The following is a 20,493-nucleotide window of genomic DNA, read 5'->3' on the forward strand; positions in this document are numbered from 1 at the left end:
TGGACCAGCCCTTGTAATTCATACTAAGATTGCAAGACGCACCTCAGTAACACCATCAGGGGAGTTTGAAAAAAAAAATCACCACATCCTGCAAGGCACATGGCACACCCCGGGTCACAGAGCGAAATCACAGAGAGAGAGGAAAGAAAAACCATACTGGGATTCTGCCTTTATTGGGGCCAAGGTTGGGGGGCGGGTGCCTAGGGTTTCCACAGGTTCACTCCTTCTTGGTGAATTTAAAACATAAGAGCGGGAGTTAGGGCACAGGAAGGGAAAAGCAGGGGGTCATTCCAATGGTTGGTTATCTAGGTTAACCAGGGCTTTCTAAAGGGAGAACTTCATGGATAGGGAGGCCTGGCTGTTTATCTGGTTGTGTGGCCAGCAATGTGCTTATTCCAGACGGATGCCTTTGAAATGGGCGATCAAAAGCTTAATGTCGGGCACGTTACAATGAAAATGGCTGATTGTCAGGTACTTATACAACAAATACATAGATATATATAGATGTGGCTCTGGCTATGACCAAAGCTATAGATACAAATAACCGTCACTTTAAATGAAGTACCTTTCGTGTCTCTAGGACTTGGGATAGGTGGTTGTCATGTGCTCCTCCTGACCTTGCACACCTTTCTCTTCTCACCTTCCTGTGTGAATCATCCCTCTTTAAAACTTAACTCAAGTGTCACCTCCTCCGGGAATTCTTTGCCCGCACTTGCTCTCCATTCTCCCACTGCTCCCCCAACACACCCCACGGTGTGTCTTGACCATACTGTGTGTCTAGTGTGGCTGCCGTGGTGTCTCTTCCCTGTTAGACTGGGAGCTCCTTGGGGAACAGGAACGTGTGATTCCTTCTTCATAGGGACGTATTAAAAACCCACCTGTGCCAGGTACTTCTGTGCATGTCCAGGGCCACAATGGATGGACATATGGAGGCCGGCACTGTTGGTCCACTTGTCTCGGCCACACAGAGCCAGCCCTGGCTGCTGGGTTGATAAAAATGACGGACAGCTAGCTAGCTGGCCACTCTGCTGGGTGGACACAGGCCTGGGTCCCCTTGGAGATTATTTCTCTCTTCTTCAGTCCTCTCAGGCGGCAACCAGCCTTCCACCCTTCTTGTGATGTCTGCCTTCAGCTTTTGGAGAACTGGAAATGAGGGGATTCCAGGTCAGGCTCCTTTAACTTGGGGACAGGCCACCGTCTGGGTATGGCTGACAGCCAGCCTGTGTGCTTGCTGGAACACCTGTTGTTTATAGGCCTGTGTGGCCCAGGTTAAGTGGAGCAAGGTCACCCTGCCAAAATAGCTGACTGCCCTTTCCGACCTGGAACGTGCAAGAACCAAAGTCAGCATATGACATCCATTTGGCAATCACTGTCCTGTGTACAATGTCCAAAGGCCGTGCGGGGGAGAGACATGTCGCCGTGTTGCTCAGTGGTCTTCGTGTAAACACTTTTGTCACAAGCACTAAAAATATCTGCTGTGCTGGGGGATTGGCCATCAGGTAAAGAGGAGGAAGGGAAGGCTTTCGGGGCGCGAGAGATGGATTGGCCTCTTCTGTTGGTTGAGGAGAAGGGAGTTGGCTCCTGTGCCGAAACCATAGCACGTGGACCGTCACTTAACGGGAACCTCCTTGAAGGCAGGGGCCATGTGCTTCCCCATCGAACACACAGCCCTGGGACAAGTTGGGGCCACTGTGTAGTGTGCTGGGAGGGGCGAGGAGCTCTAGCATCGGTGTGTAGGCTGCCCTGGAGTCTGAAGCTTCCTCAAGTCCATTTATAAACCCTCTCGAGGGCAAGGGACACTGAGGGGACATCCACCTTGGCACTTAGGGAGTGTCTTATGGAGCGTAACCCACATAAATGCGTGATCCCAGATGGGAGAGCAACTGTGGAGGCTCCGGGGGGCCCATAGCCTCTGCTCCCCCGCTTGCTTCCCTGGAGCCCCCTCGAGGGCGTGATGACAGCTCCTCCCTGTGCACCTCATTATCTCTTCTTCTGTTTGCTGGCAAAATGACTATCTTCCTGGAACCTCCTGATTGAGAACAGCTGGGCTCCAGGCAGAACTCAAAAAAGGGAACCCGCAGTGCGGTCCCCAGGGATTGTGGGGAACCCCAGGCGTCTCCTGAAGGCTGGCTTGTGCTCTGTCAGGGGCGCCTGTCACACTGGGAGTGGTTTCCTGCAAAGCTTTTTGTCAGGAAGCTCTCTGTGTGCTTTACAAAGGCATTTCCATTCCCTTAGCCTTTGAAAAGACACTTAGGTTCCAAATAAGATAAAAGGTGGGAGGCAGGGAGGCAGGAGGTCTCTTACCGAAGGGTTGGCTCCTTCCTTCTCCACCGCGGGGCACTCACCGGGAAGACCTTGTGAATAGTTTCATCACAGCGCCGCTCCTCACCCTGGCGCATTCCTTAATTCAGTGTACAGATCCCGACTGGGTGCCTCCTAGCGCCAGGCAGGGCTGCAAAGCTGGGGGAGCTTCTGTCACTTACGAACAGCAACCCCTCGTGAAACCTACATTCTGGTGGGGGGACTTCTGATAAAGGACAGAGTTAACAAGTAGGTTCAAGGATTCGTAGGAAGACGAAAAGTGCTGAGAGGGGATTTGAGGGTGCTACCAGGGGAGGGTGACTGGGGCTGGCCACACAGAGAAGAGAAATGTGAGCAGCGACTTGGAGGTCGTGAGGGCATCATCCACATGGGTACCTGGGGGGCAGCCATGGCCAAGCCCTCAGGTGGGAGCATGTGCCTGTGGAATCTGAGCAGCCGACCACTCGGGGTACCCCTGCAGAGTGAGTGAGGGGCCAGCAGAGGGTCAGGGAGGAGGGGGAGGGCGATTGTGCGGTCTCCCTGGCTTTGGAGGACACTGGCTCCATAACTTCCTATGGCTAATTCCCAGAGCTCCTCAAATTCCTCAGTCTTGTCTTTTCTGGGAAACCATCTTTGCACCCATCACTGGGCCTGGAGCCCCTCCTCTGGGTGCCCATGCTATCCCATGGTGACCTCTGGGCACTCATTCCCAGCTTCAGATGGAAGTTAAGCCACCTGCCACATTAAGACCTGTTAGCTGGGTCTTTCCATTCTATCTGCCACGTAGGGCAGCTGCTAGTCCTGTCTTTCATGGCTGCCTAGCCTTTTTCAGGAGCACCGCCTTCTTGAAGAAGGGCTCTCGTGCAGGACGCAGGACACTTTTCGTCCTATGCCCAAGTGGACAGTTCTCTCCATCAGAACCAGCTCACATTCTCTCTGCCCCTCCCCAGGCACTCAGCACATTCGCCGGCATTTGCCTGTCAGGTTCCCGCAGTAGATGCCCCATTCCACGGGGTAAGGACAGCCTGCACCCATGTGCGTCACCTCCTGCACTGCAGCTCCCAGGCTGCCGGAAGGTGCCCCTGGACCTGCACTGTGCCACCAGCACAGAACATGCAGGGCGCATGCGTCCTTGCATGGGCTGTCCCTCTGCCAGGAGTGCCGTCCCCTGTACCGTCACCCAGCCAGCCGTCTGCTGGCCCTTACGAACTCAGCTCCAGGGCCATCTCCATGGGAGACTGTCCCTGAGGCCTCATCTCCTTCAGCACCTGTCCCCGTCCCTGTCTTGGTGGCATGTGGTCCTGCCCTCAGAGACCTCACAGCCTAGAGCAGGGGCAGCAGGCTTTTTCCGTAAGGGGCCAGAGAGTTAATATTTTGGGGCTTGCGGGCCAGATCATCTCTGGGGTGACTGCTCAGTTCTGCCATTGTGGCGCCAAAGCAGCCACCGGCAGTACTTCAATGAACGGGCGTAATTGTGTTCCAGTAAGTACCGGCAGATGCCTGACACACAGTAGGCAGGCAGTCAGTATACGGGGACGCGTCAGTGAGCCTCTGAGCCTAGTGATCTGGGGAGACCCTGCCCTGTCCCTCCCAGGGCCAATGCTGGGGGCAGGCTGCTTGGGGTCTCTGGGGCCCCTGGGTAATAAGCCCCATCCCCCCTCCAGGGGCACTATTTCTGGGCAGGGGCAGGATTTGAACCCAGCAAGGTGACAGCAGCAGGTCTTTGCTCATAACCCCTGTGCCAAGCTGACAAGCAATAGACAGGATTCAGAGCTGGAGGGAACCACAGTGGATCAAACACACCCACCCCACCCCATTTCCCCAGTTGACAATGTTGCACAGAGAAGTGAGGTAATTTGCCCACGATCACACAGCATGTATTAGTAGAAGCAAGATTTGAAGCTGAGTGATTCGATTCCTAATCCCCACGTGGTTTATCCACCAGCCTAAACCCCTCCTTTGGCTGGACCTATAGAAAAACAGAAGCAAGGCCCCTCCCCCCGCCAGAGTAAACAGCCTCTCATGTTATCCTTTGTTAAAAAGTAGCCCCTTCTCCAGGCGGTGACAATACATAGATGGGTGTCCTAGGCCTGGAATCAGCCAGATCTGGATTCAAGAGTCAGTACTCAGGAGGGCCTGGGCAGGTCTCCTCACCTCTTGGAGCCTCTGGTTTCTCTTCTGGCAACTGGGGAACAAGGCCCTGCTTGGCTGACTTGTTCTGAGAACTGAGCGCACACACGATGTATCTGAGTGCCAGCCCTTGGCACTCAGCAAATGTGGCTTTTCGTCCCCGCTTCCCCGTTCACCCTGCCCCAGAGAGCCACCACGCACCCCACCCACCGCGCGAAGCTGCAAAACTTCATCCAGTGGTTCCTCTTGTAAACGGCCACTGTGACCTCATCATGTGTACTTTTGCAAGGCCAGGAAACCACGCTGAGCTATTTCCACCCCAGGGGCCGTGGCAGCTCCCTTTTTTATTCCTGCCCTATAATTGCAGGGTTTGACAGTGGTTTCTCTGTTGCCTGGAAGTCCCAGGACTCTCTCCGATATGTAATCATTCTCAGGAACCCACAGCAGTTAGGCCCCTGGCCCCTTAGTGGATGCCTTTTTCTGTGGAGACAGATGTCTGGGTGGAAAGGAAGACATTAGCTGGTTGAAGCAAAGTGTATGATTAGCCAAATGGACTCCACATGGATTTGGTGGCTCTGGATGGTTGGGGATCCTTAAGAGTCTTCATCAACTCTTTTTATCTTCCTCTTGATCTAGAACAATCTGCAAGAGCTTAAATCCTGGGTGCTGGCTGGGGAATGAGTGATGGGAGAGTAAACAGTCTTCTGTGGTTTCCAGAAGACTCCAGGGCTGGGAGAGTGGTCATGTCTGCAAAGGCGGGTGGCAGGGTGTTGGAGGGAAACTCAGCTCAAGAACCTGCCAAAACGCAGGCTGCCGGAGCCCAGGCCAACATCTGACTCAAGGCCACCTTTGGGAGAACTGAGAGGAGTGGTGGGATCCAATCATTTGCAAAGTGGTGACGTTGGCTGGAGGTGGTAGTGGTATCTGTTGGTGAAGAGCTCTGTTCTGGAGGAGACCATCTGTCTGGATTTGTGTCCTGGCTCTGCCACTTACAGGCTGGGTGACCTCGGATAAGTTCTTAACCTCTGTGTTTCAGATTTTTATCTGAAAAACTGGGATGATAATAACTCATTCAATCCTCGTTACAAAGAACTTATTTTTTGAGCGGTCATAAATCTATTGCTTGGAGAGAGGGCTGACCCCACTGCAGGCTTTTAAACAGGTCCTAGGAATCCCGTGAGAGTTGCCTGTATGTGACACGAAGTGGGAGAGGTGTCTGGCCATGCTGATCTCTGTGGCATGACTCTCTAAGTGCTTTACGTAAACTCCTGAGCCATCCTTACAATTCCCCTTTGAGGTCAGTGCTAGTTTTAGCTGTGCCATCCCTGCTTCACAGAGGAGGAGGGAAAGACACAGAGAGGTTAAGAAACATGCCCCAGGGTGCCCAGCAATGCTTGGGCAGAGCAGGATTCAGACTTGGGCAACTTGGCCCTGAGTCCACGTGCTTAACCACTGGGCTTCCTTACTGTCTCTTGGTGTGGAGGGAACAGTGTCTGCATGGTTGTCACAACGTGACCACATGCTGTGACAGAGATTCGCGCCAGGGTAGTTGTCGGGTCTGCCTGTTTCTTGGCTGACGCAGGCCTGCACCTCCCAGTCTGGGCCTCTGTGGTGCTTGGGGGAATGAGCAACCCCCCAGGAGGCCTTTCTGCCTGGTCAGAAGGTGGGAGGCCCTTCACTGCTCTCTGAGGCCCCTGGAGCTGGGTGGGGGCAGGGCGCAGGCCCATCTGTTTGGAATTAGACACGAACTGAGCACAGTTGGCCAGAAACCAGCTCCGCAAAGCCAGAAAGCAGAATTTGGAAACACTCCGCCAAATGTCTAAGCAGAACTGACTCTCCCCTTGAGATTCCATCCTGGTCTCTTTGCTCTGGCTCTCTTTTTCCCCCGCATTTTCTCCACGTCGGGCTGGGGACAGACGCGAGGAGACCCTGTCCTTGCCCTGTGAGGGTGAGAGGAGGGAGACAGTGTATTGGGGTCACATCCAGAGCCCAGAGAAGGACTTTATTCCAGAGAAGACAAAGGGGATCACTACCAACAATACAATTATTTGTTATGAGCTAACAGGGTGCCAGGGCTTAACATTTTACTCCTTGGGGTTGTCTCCAGTTTACTGATTAAAACCTGGGCTCCTAGTGCTTAGCTAGCAAGACCCCACGACCATGGAGTGACTCTGCTGGGATTTGAACCCAGGCTTCCTGGGACTCCTGCACTGGGCTCAAAGGCCAGCTGTGTGTGTGTGTGGGGGGGGGGGTAAAGTCCTCCAGGGTTCAGGTGAGGAGGCCTGAGTGCCATTTCCTGCTCTGTCCCTTATCAGCTATGTGGCCTCAGGCATGTTGGTTAACCTCTCTGAGCCTCAGACCTTCAGCTATGACATACAATACATATGACATTGGGACACATTCCAACAGGGACAGTGTACGGAGATCCAGCCACACTGAGCTTGTGACAGCACTTTGAAAGGCAAGCAAGGACCTATCTGAACTGCTAGGCGAGAGTGCCGCCATCCGACAGGCTTTTCAGTTGGGGTTTGGAGAAGGAAATAGAGGGGCGGAGGGGTGGGGGGGCTAGGGAGCCTCAGAGTCCAGGGACAGTGTTCCCAAGCCTCATTCCTGGGAAGCCGTTGCATTTTTCTTTTTAATTTTTTAAAATTTTGCTGAGTCTGCCTTCTCGCACGTCCCCTACCTTCTCTCCATTGTGGATGCCCCCTATTGCTTCCCATTTTCCATCTCTGCTTTGGGCCTAAGCCTCTGCAAGTGCAATTCCAAATCCTGAGAGACTGTCATTAAACACAAGCCTTGGGAGGTCCCTTGGTCAGGGTCCTGGGCAGGTCCCAGCTCACCAGTGGGGTGCTGGAGAAGATTTTAAAAGTGCCACAATTTTTCAGGTGTTTCTTTTTTTTTTAGTTTTGTTTTTTGGTTTTTTTTTTTTTTTTTTGTAGTTTTATTTTCATATCATAAAAGTAGCCATGATGACTGAAGGATATCCTGAGAAGAAAGAAAAGTGGAAAGGCCCAGAGCAAAAAAAGTCCCACAGAACTACCCCTTCCAGAAAGTACCTATTTTAGTGTTTTAGAACATCTCCTTTCACTGTATTTTGGTCCCTATATTGCTAAACTTATGATTCTGATTCTGATATTGTCTCCTTTGTTTTTTTCCCCCTACTTAACAGTATAGCAGGTGTTCCCCTGTGTTCTTTTACTTGAGCCTTATTAACGATGCAGATTTTTCTGTCCCATAAGAGATATTTGAACGCACCACAATGCACCTAATAATTTCTATATGGTGGAGCGTGTTGGAGCTCTCTGGCATTTTGCTATTAAAAATAACATGATGGTAAAACTCTCTGGGCACCAAACTCTGTCTGCATGTTGACCCACTTCCTGGAATAGATTCCTAGAAGGGGAATTACAGGGTGGAAGCAGACCACTACTTGAGTCTTTGGATGGCCACAGGGATGGCCTTTTGTCATAGACTGAAGGCTGTGGTGCGGCTGACCTGGCAGGAGCAGTGCCTCGTCTGCGGGGGGCCCATGCTCCTGCCCAAAGGGGATCCGACTCAGAAGTAGGGTACCAAATGGGATGGGCCAGACGCAACATTCTTTCTCGATGTGTTTGCAGAAGCTCTAAGAGTCCTGATGGTCTACGTTACGTTTCACTTGAAGCTGGGACAACTAGCCAGACTTGGAAGCCACAAGTGTCAGGACACAGAAGGCTTTGTGACGCTGGCATAGGGGCTAGTTTCGGCAAGACTGAATTCACCGTAGAATATATCCAAAGTGCTGCATGTGCACACGCACTGGCTACACCTTCCACGTCCCCTACTTCTCATTCTTCATCGCTGCTCTCTGGACATTTGACCTAGTATACATTTACTTCTTTGCTGATCCTTTCTGGTGCCTAGGATTTTAGCTGCCTTCATCCATTGTGCACCCAGCTGTAGCCTTTCCACCTGGAACGTGACCTGAGCCATAGCAGGTGTTCAGTACATAGGTACTGAATGAATGGATGGTGAGGGCAAAACGTAAAGACCCACTCAGAGGCCTCAGAGCACGATTATTAGAAGTAACAGTGCCTGACCACATTGATCCGTCGAGTTCTTAAGGTGTGCCTAGCATGCGATCCTGGGCACCTCCCAGGTCACCCCACGAGGTGGCTCTGTTATCATCCCATGGGCTTCCTAACTCCCGTCACTTTGTCATTATAACCGAAACCCCTCCCCATGTTTAAAAACAAAATTCCTTGTGACCCAGAATTTTCCTTCCTTTGACATATGTATATAAGAACATTCTGGAATGTGCGTGATACTCTCCTTGGCATTTTGAAGAGCTCTGGTGTTCACTGGGGAGTGGAATTGCTGGCGCCTGGAGCACGCCTCTGTGTAACGCGTCCCTGTACTGCTAGGTGGTTCCCTAGAGTAACTCCCGAATCTACTTTCCCATTAGCAGGTTATGAGCTTCCCTGTCTGCAAAACCCGCCAACATCTGGCATCACAGTGCCTGCTAATTTAGCCAGGCCAAGAGGTGTCAAGGGATGTCGCATCCTGTTTACATTTGCATTTCTCTGATTGCTAGTGAGGCCCAGGCCTCTGTGCCTGCTCTACTCTCAGCCTGGCCACTCACCCACCTGGTCGCCTCTGTTTTTTTGTTTGTCTTTTTCTGCTCCCCAGTGGCTCATCTAGACTCGCAGGCTAAGGTCATGTTTGCAACCCCAGCAATGTGGAATCTCACATTGCAGGGATCAAAGCCTGTTCCAGCCCCTATGGGCTGTGCAACTTCCAGCAGGGGCCTAAACCTCTCTGAGCCTCAGAGTTCTGACCTGCAAACCAGGGATTAAAAATAGCACCTCCGTGGGAGAGTTTTCTTGAGAGTTAGGTGAGATCATTTATACGCGTGTTCGGCACACGGTATGAGCAGTGGTGGCTGTAGGGTGTCCTGGCCCTTGTAGTCCTGCACTGTCATTATCTGTTTCCCGGAGTGGCCTCCACAGCCTGGGTGAACTCCAGGATTCCAGTCCTGGGAGGACTGCATGCACTGCTTCTTTCTATTTTCAGCTCTCAGCCATGCTGGGCAAATGGTAAGACCTTGAACAAATCACGTCAGGCTCGCTGGAGGAGAAGTAAGCATCAAATGATGGGTTGGCCTGTTTGCCTTTGGAAAGTCCCTCCCAACCCTGAAATTCTATGATCAGGAAATTACCCAGGAAAAAGTTCTCCTTGCTGGGTCCTTTCTAAGGTTTCTAAATGGGACTTTATTACACACTGCAGGTAATTATAGGAGGCTATCATCTTTCCGCTGATCAGGGGATCAGAATCCTGGCAGAGGCAGGGCCTCTCCCTTCAGCCGAGCGGTGGGAGGCAGCCCCGGAAGACTGAGCCTCAAGCTGGCAGCCCTCGACTCTCTACCCCAGGGGATGGCTGGGCAGCATCTAGTGGCATGTGACATTAGGAAAGTCATGACACCTTTAGACGTCCAGTCCATGGGGCACAGTCTCCTATGTCCACAGGGGCCATGTGGGTAATAACGATGGATAAACAGATCTGGATAAGGCAATAGGGAGTGGTGCAGCCTGTGGCAAACTGGAAAACTGACCAGGTTCTGACCAAAGGAGATAACTGCTGCTCAGCCCCAGGGGATTGTCGCTATGGGGAATGTGAGCCCAGGGTTCCTGGACCTTCCCTTCCTTTATTAAAGGTTTATTAAAGGTTTATTAAAGGTTTATTAAAGGAAGCCAGAGTCCAGACTTTTTTGTAAAGTTTCTGATTTTTAAAAGTTGCAACTAATTCAAAGTTCTGTCAATTGTTGTATATGATGCAGACAAACATGCCCATGAGGCAACAGTTTTTATATCCTCTGATTTATCACAACCTTGGACAGATTGGGAAACTGAGGCTTGACATTTGGGGAAGCTGCCAAAAATCCCCAGGGAGGTAGTGACTCTAATGGATGTGAGGATGGTCCTTTGTGGCTTAGTCTGAACGTGTTGTCCACCACCCTGATGGGCTCGTCACCAGCACCTTTTTCCAAGGCAGGAACTGAAGCCCAGAGAAGGAAAGGGACTTACTCAAAGTCACACAGGATGTAATGGCAGAGTCCGGAGTTGGTCCGGGGCTTTTGGGCCCTCTGCCATGGGACTGTCCACCCACAGTGCTGCCAAAAAAGACCCTGGAAAGGCTTCAGTAAAAGCCTGACCTAGGCTCGGCACAGGGCCAATTCTGACTGGCTGCCAATCTGCAGAAAATGGCTCACACACCAGTGGGCAGGAAGCTGCCAAGTGCTACTGCTGCCCAGAAAGAGCCATTTGTGGGTTTGCTGAGCTAACATTTTCAGCTCTGATGGTTACAACCTGGATTCAGGTACTGACTCTGCCATCTACTCACTGTGTGACCTTGGATAAGTGACTTAACCTCTCTGTGCTCACCTGAATATGGGGTAACAATAGGGCCCCTACTACTGGGTTGTTTGGAAGATTGCATGGCTTAACTCACAAAAGTGTTTGAAACAGTGCACATATAAATAGCGAGTGAACCTTAGCTATTATGTGTAGACTGCCGGGCACATAGTAGGTGTTCAGTGAGGGCAGTTGCCCTTCTGTGTTATTAAATGTGTCAGAACCTTCGCTTCTCGGCCTTTTGGCTAAGATCAAGTGTGAAATGTGTTAGAACCAGTCCATTATATTAATCTGGCTCCTTTCATAAAGACTGCACATTTCACACCCATCTACCTCCCCACACACCGTTAATGAAAGCCCCAAGCCCAGCTAACCTTGCTTTTCCATTTTTAGTAAGCTTTGGCTTGATGAGAATTTTCCAAATGTGTTTGTCGATCTTTTAAAACCCCAGAGATGAGTATTTACTGCCAAAATGTGCAAGTCTATCAAAGGGATTTAATTCAGGTGCTGGATAATGATGCTGGAGATTTGAAGAGGGAAAGTGACAAGGTTTTCCTTTCTTCCCCTTCTATCCTCTGTGGCTACGAGCACGTCTGTTCATCACTTAAAATCCTGTTTAAAAAGGTCACCGGTTATTTGTGTGAGTCACACAGTGTGAGCACTTAGGAAGAAAGAACTGGAGAGTGGTCTCCTTAGACTCCTACTCCATCCTGTCCTTCCTCTGATGGATTCTGTCCTGCGTCCCCATGCTGCTCCTAGCTATGGTGGCTGCCCCTCAACAGAGGACCACTGAGCCCAGGCACATGCCACTGTCCGTGATGAGAAGACCAGACACCTGCTCCCAGAGTGTGCCGAGTTTGCGAGCCGCCTTCCGTCCACTCTTTGACAGACACTAGTGTTCCCATTTTCCAGAGGAGCAGACAGGCTCCAAATGCTTTCAGCACTGGTTTCAAGTTGTCCAGCAAGGGAGCAGCAGAACCTGCAGCTGCCTATGGATAGCAGGGAGCGCCCTCTGAAAGCCCACACCCTATCTCAGCTCACCTCAGGCAGGTACTCCCCATGCCGCCCGCAGCCCAAGCTTCATTTCCTAGGAGATGGTATGAAGGGCGATAAAATCTTTACTGGCCTTCGTCTGCTAGGCGGCTTCCTGTGAAAGCCCAAAAAACATTTTGGAGAGTGGAGCTGGTGTGCAAAAGGCCACTGATTGGTTTATACCCGAGGCTTAACCTCTGATATTAAAACATCCAATGTGGTAGAAGGTCTTGGCCTGGGAGCTCCAGTGGGAACAGGAGTGCAGCCTAGTTCCCCAAGGGCACAGCCCAGAGGACGTGACTAGAAAGGGAAGTTGTGAGGAGCCTCTCACCTTGGCTGAATGGTTGGGTGACAAGTCACTGTCCTCCTGGGGTGACACGATCTGGCTGTGCTTCCCTCTCTGACCTCATCCTGTAAAATGATCCCCTTTGCTCAGCACGCTCGCACTACACTGGCCTGCCGGATGCCAGCTCAGGTCTGCCTGTGCTCTCGCACTGACTGCCCCTCTGCCTGAATTCTGCTCCCCTTGCCCGTCTTTGCATGGCTGTCTCACACAGAAGCTCAGCTGCAGTCCCTCCCGGTGCCACCTTCCCCGGCGTCCATTGTCATGCCACCTCCTTGCATTTTCTGCAGAAGTGTTCACCGCTCTGTGTGATTGGATGGGTGAGTTTCTAGAAGAGGGGGCTTTGGCTTGTTCGCTCTTGGATCACCAGCATCCAAGCGGGCCCGGCACATTCTGGGCCCCAGTGAGTCTTTGCTAAATAACCGAAGGCTTCTGTTGCTCGTTCTAAAGCCGAGAGTTTGGACCAGGTGGTTGAAGAGCCTCCCTGCTCTAGAAAAGGTCTCTGAGCTCGAGAGCACTCACTCCCGAGGCTTTCCCATCCTGCGGGTCCCAATTCAGAACAGCCTCATGCAGGCGTCTCAGTTCCCTCCCAGCAGAACCTGAGGCAGCGATTCATGTATGGAGGGAGTACCGAGGAGGTGCTCCAGAAGAAGGGGGCTGAGGACGGCAGGGGGAGGACAGAGGCTGAGCAAGGACATGCCCCCAGCTGGAGGCGACCTTCAGCCTCACCCCACCGGGGCCCTGGAGCACAAAGTGCACCCACCACAAGCACCATGGTCGGGGGCCTCTGCAATCCAGGTCTCAGTCAATACCTGGGGGCCGCCCAGGGTGGTGGGGTGCCAGGAGGTGGTCACCTCCCAGGTGAGGCATTGCCTGTCTGGCTGAGGCAACCCTCCGGAGCGAGAAGCAGCTGTGAGCGGCTAGCAGCCAACCACCATAGTGGCTGAGGGGCGGTGGCCCAGCCTAGAAAAGCCCATCCGGGCTGCATGCCCACAGCCTCCCCTCTCCGGAGCCCCGGCGCCTCCCAGGTAGCCTGACCCCAGCTGAGGAAAGGAAAACCTGAAACCAACCTTTCCAGGTGAATTGACTTCCAGGGTCACTGGGAGTAAGTAATCTGCTACCTAAGGAAAGTCCTGCAGCTCTTGGTTACCGGTCCCTGCCCCTTGTTGCCACAGGAGGGGAAGTGCCTCAGTGAAGGATTCTTAGCCATGAGCCACAGGCTGTGGATTCCCCAGCCACTGTATACGTGGCCTTGAGGCTTACCTGCTGTTAGCTAAGCCGGAGTGTTACCACCAAAGCTTCCATGATGGGAGGAAGTGAGCAAATAACACGTTGCTTGTTTTAGAAAGTAGTTACTTTCAATTAAATTCTATCATGAGTCTTCAAAATCCCTTTTTTCATGTTTCTGTGGAAAGTCTGAGGCAGGCCAAGCCCATCCTGGGCACCGACTCCCTCCTGCTGCCCGGGGTGGCCACTATGTAATATTAACGTCCACGGGCCTCCGCACCATCCATTATTGATGTGCAGAGGTCAGCGAGCTCAGGTGCTGCGTGAGCGCACTCAGGTGAGAGGGGCAGAAAGAGGCCCAGGCTGTCTTGACCATTCAGGAAGCTCTTTTCATCCCCATCCCCAGGTGGGAAGGCATTTTGCACACCTTACAGGTGACAAAAAGCAAGACAGCATGTGGCTGAAGCTGCTACAAGCCCACAGGATTATTGTTAAAACCAAGGGTATTATTATCTTTTGTCCTTGTTGTTTAGGGTGGGCCCCCACTCAGCTTTTAGGAAAAAAAAAACTAAAACAAGAACACCTCCCTAATTCTCGGATTCAACTACTCTCTCCCTTTATAAAATGCCCAGCTGTCTGTTTTCTGCCAATTAGAATATTCCAGAGTCAGGCCCAACCCCACCCCATGTGATCTGGGACTTGCCACCTGCACAGGCCTGTGGCGTGGGGTGGGGGGAGAACGGCTTCAACCTGACAGACAGCCTTCCAGCCCCTCTGCCCCCTCACCAGCCCTGGGTCCCTGCCAAGCTTTGCCGTTTGAACCCAGTTCCCTCTGTCACACAGGAAGCTGGAGCCACCTCGGAAACTGCTGCAAGCTTCCACAGTGTGTGTGAAGCGACCTACCCCAATGCCTGGCACAGGAGAGATCTCAGAATTAGAGCATGCCCTCTGATCTTCCGTCTAGAACAGGAAACGGTCCTAGAGATCACACAATACACAGCTTTCATTAACAGTTTGCAACTAGAAGGCTGATACTCAGGTCCCCTGACTGCCACCCAGCCCTCTGCAGGTAACCTCTGTCCTCTCCTCGCTGGTGAATGGCTTGTTAGGGTTCTGTCACTTCCCATTAGCCCTTAATATTTATTTACTCTCTGTGCCTGAGGTGAGCATGTTTCAGATACTCTCCCTGTGGTCAGTCTGACCATTTCTTTTTTCCCCTGTGTTTCAGATGAAGAAACTGAGGCTCAGAGACGTTAAGAACTCCCCTGAGGTCACACAGCTGGTAAGTGGCAGAGCTGGGACTTGAACCCAGCTCTCTTTGGCTCCAGAACCTGTGCTCTCAATGGTCTTGCTTTCTTTGCCTTCAACTGTGTTGAAATAATTGTCCCCCTTCCCACAGGTGTGGGAGACCTGTGGTTTGTGCCGTTCCCTGTGCTTCCTACAGTACCCAGGACACAGTAGGCTGTCCATACCCGTGGGATATTTAGAAGGCAATCCTTTCTAACCCCGTGTGGTGGGGCAGTGTGTTCAGGGAACGACATGTTCATCGAATCATTAGAAAGTTCTGGTTACCTGAGTGTTTCCCTGTTTGCCACATTCGTATACACCAATAAGTCAGCAACGCAGACAGCAGGAGAACTGCATTCTGCTCCCCATTATAATGAGGGCACACCCCATGTGTAGACTCTATCTGTAGGCTGTTTCGAAGATGGGTGATGTTTTCTTTGTGATTCAGAAAGTAGGACCCTGACAAAAAGGTAGGAAGGCAGCAGGCAAGGCAGGCGGTGGAGGTGGGGCCAGCATGGGGCCCCTGGGGCCCTCACCTCACATCCAGTTAGGTGCCCATCAGGGGCTGACTTTGTTCCCACCGGCCTTTGTTCTGCCCCCCGCGTGGCTCTGAGTATGACCATTCTATCCTGGTCTTGCTGTCTCTCATGTCCCCAATCTCCTGTCACCAGAGGCACCCGAGCCCTCTTCCCCATCTTTCAAACCCACTCTCGTTGTGAGAAGATTTCTTAGAACCCGTTTCTGAGAAAACTTTGAGAATGAATTAGCCCCACTTAGTAACATGACCGCAGATTAACTGCTTGATTTGGTCTCTGAAATCTCCAGAGGCCTCGTGGGATGGGGGTTGGAAGCGGATGTGACATTCTGAGGTCACCAGCATGGACAGAGAGTGTGGTCTGTGAAGAACTTTGGTTTGCAAATCACCTTGAGGGTGGTGAGAAGGCCCAGCAGCTGGGCTAAGGGTCCCCACCCCCACCTGCACCGGAAAGGGTGTTTCAGTCTCCGGTTTCTGCCTGGACGTAAGATAACAGTTTAAAGAAAATTTGAAAACCACTATGTAATGGCGAATGTCCTTGTCCAGAAGTCCAGAAATCTGGTTGTAGGTGTGGCTTTGCTCTGTCACGCTGTGTGGTCTTAGCCAAGCCCCTTCCCTGGGCCTCTGGTTGCCTATCTGTACAGTGGGCCATGGACCAAATACAGCTAAGGCTGACCCTCGGCTGTTGTTTCTCTGCTGGTGTAGCAATGAGACTTTGATGATACTTGTGCTGATTCTTTAGTTGACAAGGCAGAAACATGAAGCAGAAAACGGAGGCAGGCGTGGGTGGTATTTGATTAAAAAAAAACTATCTCCCATGGGTGCCCTGGTCAACATACCTGGGTTCAGGAATGAGCCACCATGGCTGGCAGAGGTCATTTCCAAGGAAGTCTCTCCGAGGCTCCAGGTTATCTGGGTGCCTCAACATGCTGTGTACCCCACACCCTGCCCAGGCACAGAGGAGCCCGCAGGCAGGACTCACACTTGTTTGCCATAGCTCTGGACGGCTGTACAGACGCACAGTGTGGTTTTGGAGTATTTTTGGTTTTGTTGTTTTTGCAAAAGTTAAAGGAAGTGTGTAGGCCGAACTCTGCCCTCCCTTCCATGAGAACAGCCAATCTGCTTAGTGGGGCAAGCAGAGCTCAGCTAGGAGAGGAAACCTCCAAACACAATGTGCAAAGATCAGAGGGTCCCTGCACTGAGCTGGACACTGTCCCAGGCCGTTCACTGGCAAGGCTGATATGAGATTGGCATCGTAATCATATTATCTGCAGGAGGACGTGAAGGCCCAGAAATGACCGCGACCCCCACCTTTCACAATGCACAAACTGGAATGACCTCTGCTCCCTGAGTTTGGAGCACTTCTCTCTGTACCCTCAGTCTATACATATTTGTTGAGGGCCTTCCACTGTTCTCAGCAAGGGGCGGACAAAGCAGTAAGTGACAGAGAAGTCTCTGCCCTCCTGGTGGAGGGCAGACAGACAAACTAAGAAGGGATTCAATATACAAGTGTCATTTTGTGATGAAGGCTGTGAGGGGAAAGGCAGTCCAGCTAGGGGATAGTGACAATGGTGACATTTTAGGAAGGTTTCTCTAAAAAGGATATTTGAGCAGAGCCATGACTGCAGCAAGGGGGCAAGCAGCCACGTGGATTCTAGGGGAAGGACATGCTAGGTGGTGGGAACAGCATGTGCAAAGGCCCTGGGGCAGGGAATGTGTTTGTTGTACCGTCACCCTCTTTGATTCTGACTTTCTGTGTGTTTGCTTCCCCACTCTCCCACCAAACACAGCTACTACTCTCTATTGTCCTTTCTGTCTGTCACTTGCAAGTGTCTGCAGGGGTATGGCAGGGATTAGTAGTTGTGTCACAAGAAAAATCAAACAGAATTGAATGGGGCAGAAAGAAGGTGTGTCTTTCATAGGAAACTGCTTGTCTCATTCCGTCATCTTCTTTGTACAGTTCACTTGGGTGACACGAGAAATGGTCTCCTATTCTTGCTTAGTATTTTTTTGAAAACATATTTGAACCGGGACCGTGACTTTCTAGTGCACTGTAATCCACTATTGCAGGCCCATCCTTCTCAGCAAGGCCGAGAACCTGGATCCCAAAACCACAGAAACTGAGCAAGCAGTGGTACTGGGGCTCGCTGCGGACCTCGAGCTGACCACTGGAGAGGGGGCTCCCGCAAGCAGAGCCTGGGGTGTGGGCAGGGGCAGGCAGACCTCTGTGCATGCATGGCCATTAGCGATCTGTGGCCTTGGGCAGGCCCATCCTGCCATCGGTGTCTGACTCCGGCTACAGCAGCTCACAGGCTGGGTGTGTTGTACGGGACATGTTTGGGGAGTTAGGGTCCCCGGGTTTTAGTCTCAGTACCATCAAAGTCTCGTTGACCACCTTGGGCAAGTTACATCCCCTCCCTGAGCCTTGGTTTCCTTACCTGGCAAAGGAAGCGGAAAAGTGTGGTCCTCCCTATGTTCCTCTGGGATCCTGAAATGCCACAAGCCTTTGCCTCCAAGGCAGGCAGCAGCCAGGCCTGGGGACAGAGCATCCTGACAGCTTCCCTTGACTTTGTAGAACTGGCTCTCAGCAGAAGGGGGCACGGCCTTGGTGGTCCTGCCTTGGGCATTCAGGTAAGAGCTTCAAGCCGACCCTGCCTCTCCCTGGTCTGGGACCTGTGGCGACACAGCCAGACAGACACTCCTGTCTGTGAGCAGAGGAATGTCTTTTCTGTCCTCGGGGCCCAGATCTTTAAGTCTTCCACCAACTGGATCTTATTCAGCTGGAAAAGTAATAATCAGAAAGCAGTTCTGCCTGGTTACTGGCCTGTGAGCTCCTTGAAAGTTTCCCATAAGGAACACTCAGAGAGCTTCTGTGCTCTGAGACTCAGAGCCCAGCCCTGCCTGTCTCCTCCCCAAGGAATAGGCTGCCTGGTGGTCGACCAGCCAGCCCATCATCCATCGGCATCAATGGGATATCCATCTGTCCAACTGCCCATTAAACAGTGCCCATGAGGGACCAAGGCCAAGAGTACACTACCAGAGATAACAAAACTAAATAAAATGTAGTCTGTACCCTCAATGGCAGTTCAGGCTCAACCTGACCACATTCTCCATTTGGTTGAATTCCAGAGAGTTCACGGCTAAGCTCGCTCTCAAGGGCATAAAAGATGCAAACACTCAGAAACTCTCACATCTCTATGTTACGTGTTTTTCCAAATTCATTGACTTAATAGGTTCTATGGTTACTAACTAAGACTAGTGTCTCTCTCTCCTTTAGTCAAATCAAATTTTCTTCTGGTCCGTTCCATCTAATACATCCAAGGCTCATATGAATTTCCATTCAGAATGGGAAGAACATTCTGGGCAAAACAAATAGCTTGTATTGAGGTCCTGTGCTTGTCGTGGGAAAAGGGATAGAGAGGGACTCAGGGAAGTGTTCCTAGAGAAGGTGGTACTCGAGATATGACGGTCACCAGGTGGGAGGAGGCCTGAGACAGAAAGTTGCTCCATCAACAGGGGCATTTTACTGATAGTAAAATACTGTGTGGAACGTAGAACAGCATAGGTGTTAAGTCTGGGATTTGATTTGATTTCACTAACAAGTTAATAAGTTCGCCTATTAGTGTTTCGTTGATGCCGGCAGAAGACACGAGACTCCTGAGTCAGAGACCAGGGGCTTTATCACTCAGGGCACAGCTAGCAGGACGAGCTTCGAGTTTGTGTCAGCTCCCCGTGACCTTACATCCACGGAGACCAGCCAGAGGGCCCTGACAGATGCCGGCACGTGTGATGGCTTGCAGTGTAGACCAGGGACACTGAGTGTGGGGAATCCACTGTGTGTAGCGCACAGGAAGCAAGCTGCCCCCTCTCATTTCATGATTGCATGCTGCAAACACAACCCTGAAAACTGATCCACATAAAAAGCAGTCAGGGTCTTTCATTCTTAGCCTTAGTCTACACAGAAAATGCACATGAATGTGAGGCCTACAGAACTGCGTCTCCTGACAAAGTTGGCATCGAAGAAGACTGGATTTGAATCCTGGGTCTAACACCTACTGACTGTGAGATTAGGTAGATGGTAATCTCTGGACTTCCTTTGGCCTTGGTTTCCTTATCTGTAAAATGGGGATAATACCTACCTTTCAGGTGATTATTAAAGATCATGTACAATCACTGTTCTAGGAACACAGTGGGGAATGAAAGAAAGTCTCTGAGCTCCGGGAACCTAGTTGCATGGAGAATATTTTCAGCTATACGAAAGTACATAGTGTCAGAAAACAAAGGCAGGGGGAAAGCAAAGGGTGATAAACATTATAATTCGGGGATACAAAAGATTCAGGGAAAGTCTCTCCAAAGGGTGGACATTTGACCCTGTATCCTGAGCTAAGTAAACAGTAATTAAGTGTTCTGTGGGAAAAGCACGCTGGGCAAAGCTAATCGCCTGTGCAAAGGTCCTGTGGTTGTCACGCTTGAGGTCGGTGTGGCCTGAGCAGAGTACGAAAGAAAAGGTGTAGAAAGTGGAGTCAGACCACAGGCAAGGGCCAGGCCTTGTAGGCTCTTGCAGACCGTGATAAGAACTTTGCATTTCATTCTAGGCATGGAGAGAATCCACTGGAAGCTTGAGCAGGTGACAGGCGTGAGCAGAGAACAGCGAGGAGAGGGCATGAAAGGGTGTTAAGGTCAGGATGTGATTTTGTCCTCCTGTTCCCAAGAGGCTAGACTTAGTTTCTCATGGCTCTAAGGCACTGTCGAAAAGATGCCACTACTTTCACGCCTGGAGTCTGAGCTCAAAGTCAACGCTTTAGATTCTAGGGGAGATGATAGCTGAGTCGATACTTTCAGAGGCTAAGGTCAGGAAACAAAAGGGAGTGAAGGTTCTGGGGACCAACCCCAGGTCCTGGCTAATCAGGAGGCGCTTGCCCTCTAAGCCTGCCTATCTACCTGCAAAAGAGGGAGAACATTAGCATCTGGGCACACTGTGGGGGCTGAGTGAATATAAGTTGGGTCTGAAGACCACATGCTTTGTCTGCGTTAGTAAGAGGAAGCAAACTCATCCTAATCATTCAGGCTTCTGGGTCTTGGATTATTCCATTTCTTTGCTGAGAATCAAAATGTTTGGTGTGTAGCTCTGAGTCCACGAGACACACACAGATACCTGCCAGCAAAATTCAGCCTCCAGTATCTTCCTGATACAGGGTGGTGTTGGTCATTCATTGGAGAGGGAAGGAGAAGGCCAAAGGGTCAGGACCCCA

General features: G+C 51.4%; 1 protein-coding gene across 2 annotated transcripts in view; it reads left to right on the forward strand.

Annotated features, from left to right (window-relative positions):
* ST3GAL1 (ST3 beta-galactoside alpha-2,3-sialyltransferase 1) overlaps positions 1-20,493 on the forward strand; it is a 67,350-nt gene that overhangs the window by 24,446 nt on the left and 22,411 nt on the right. For both annotated transcript variants that reach the window (XM_081070866.1, XM_081070867.1), the window contains exon 3: positions 14,648-14,701. The gene's annotated coding sequence lies outside the window, so the exon portion shown is untranslated. The remainder of the gene's footprint in view (positions 1-14,647; positions 14,702-20,493) is intronic.

The sequence above is a fragment of the Rhinolophus hipposideros genome (assembly GCF_964194185.1).
Source record: "Rhinolophus hipposideros genome assembly, chromosome: 13".
Taxonomy (NCBI): Eukaryota; Metazoa; Chordata; class Mammalia; order Chiroptera; family Rhinolophidae; genus Rhinolophus; species Rhinolophus hipposideros.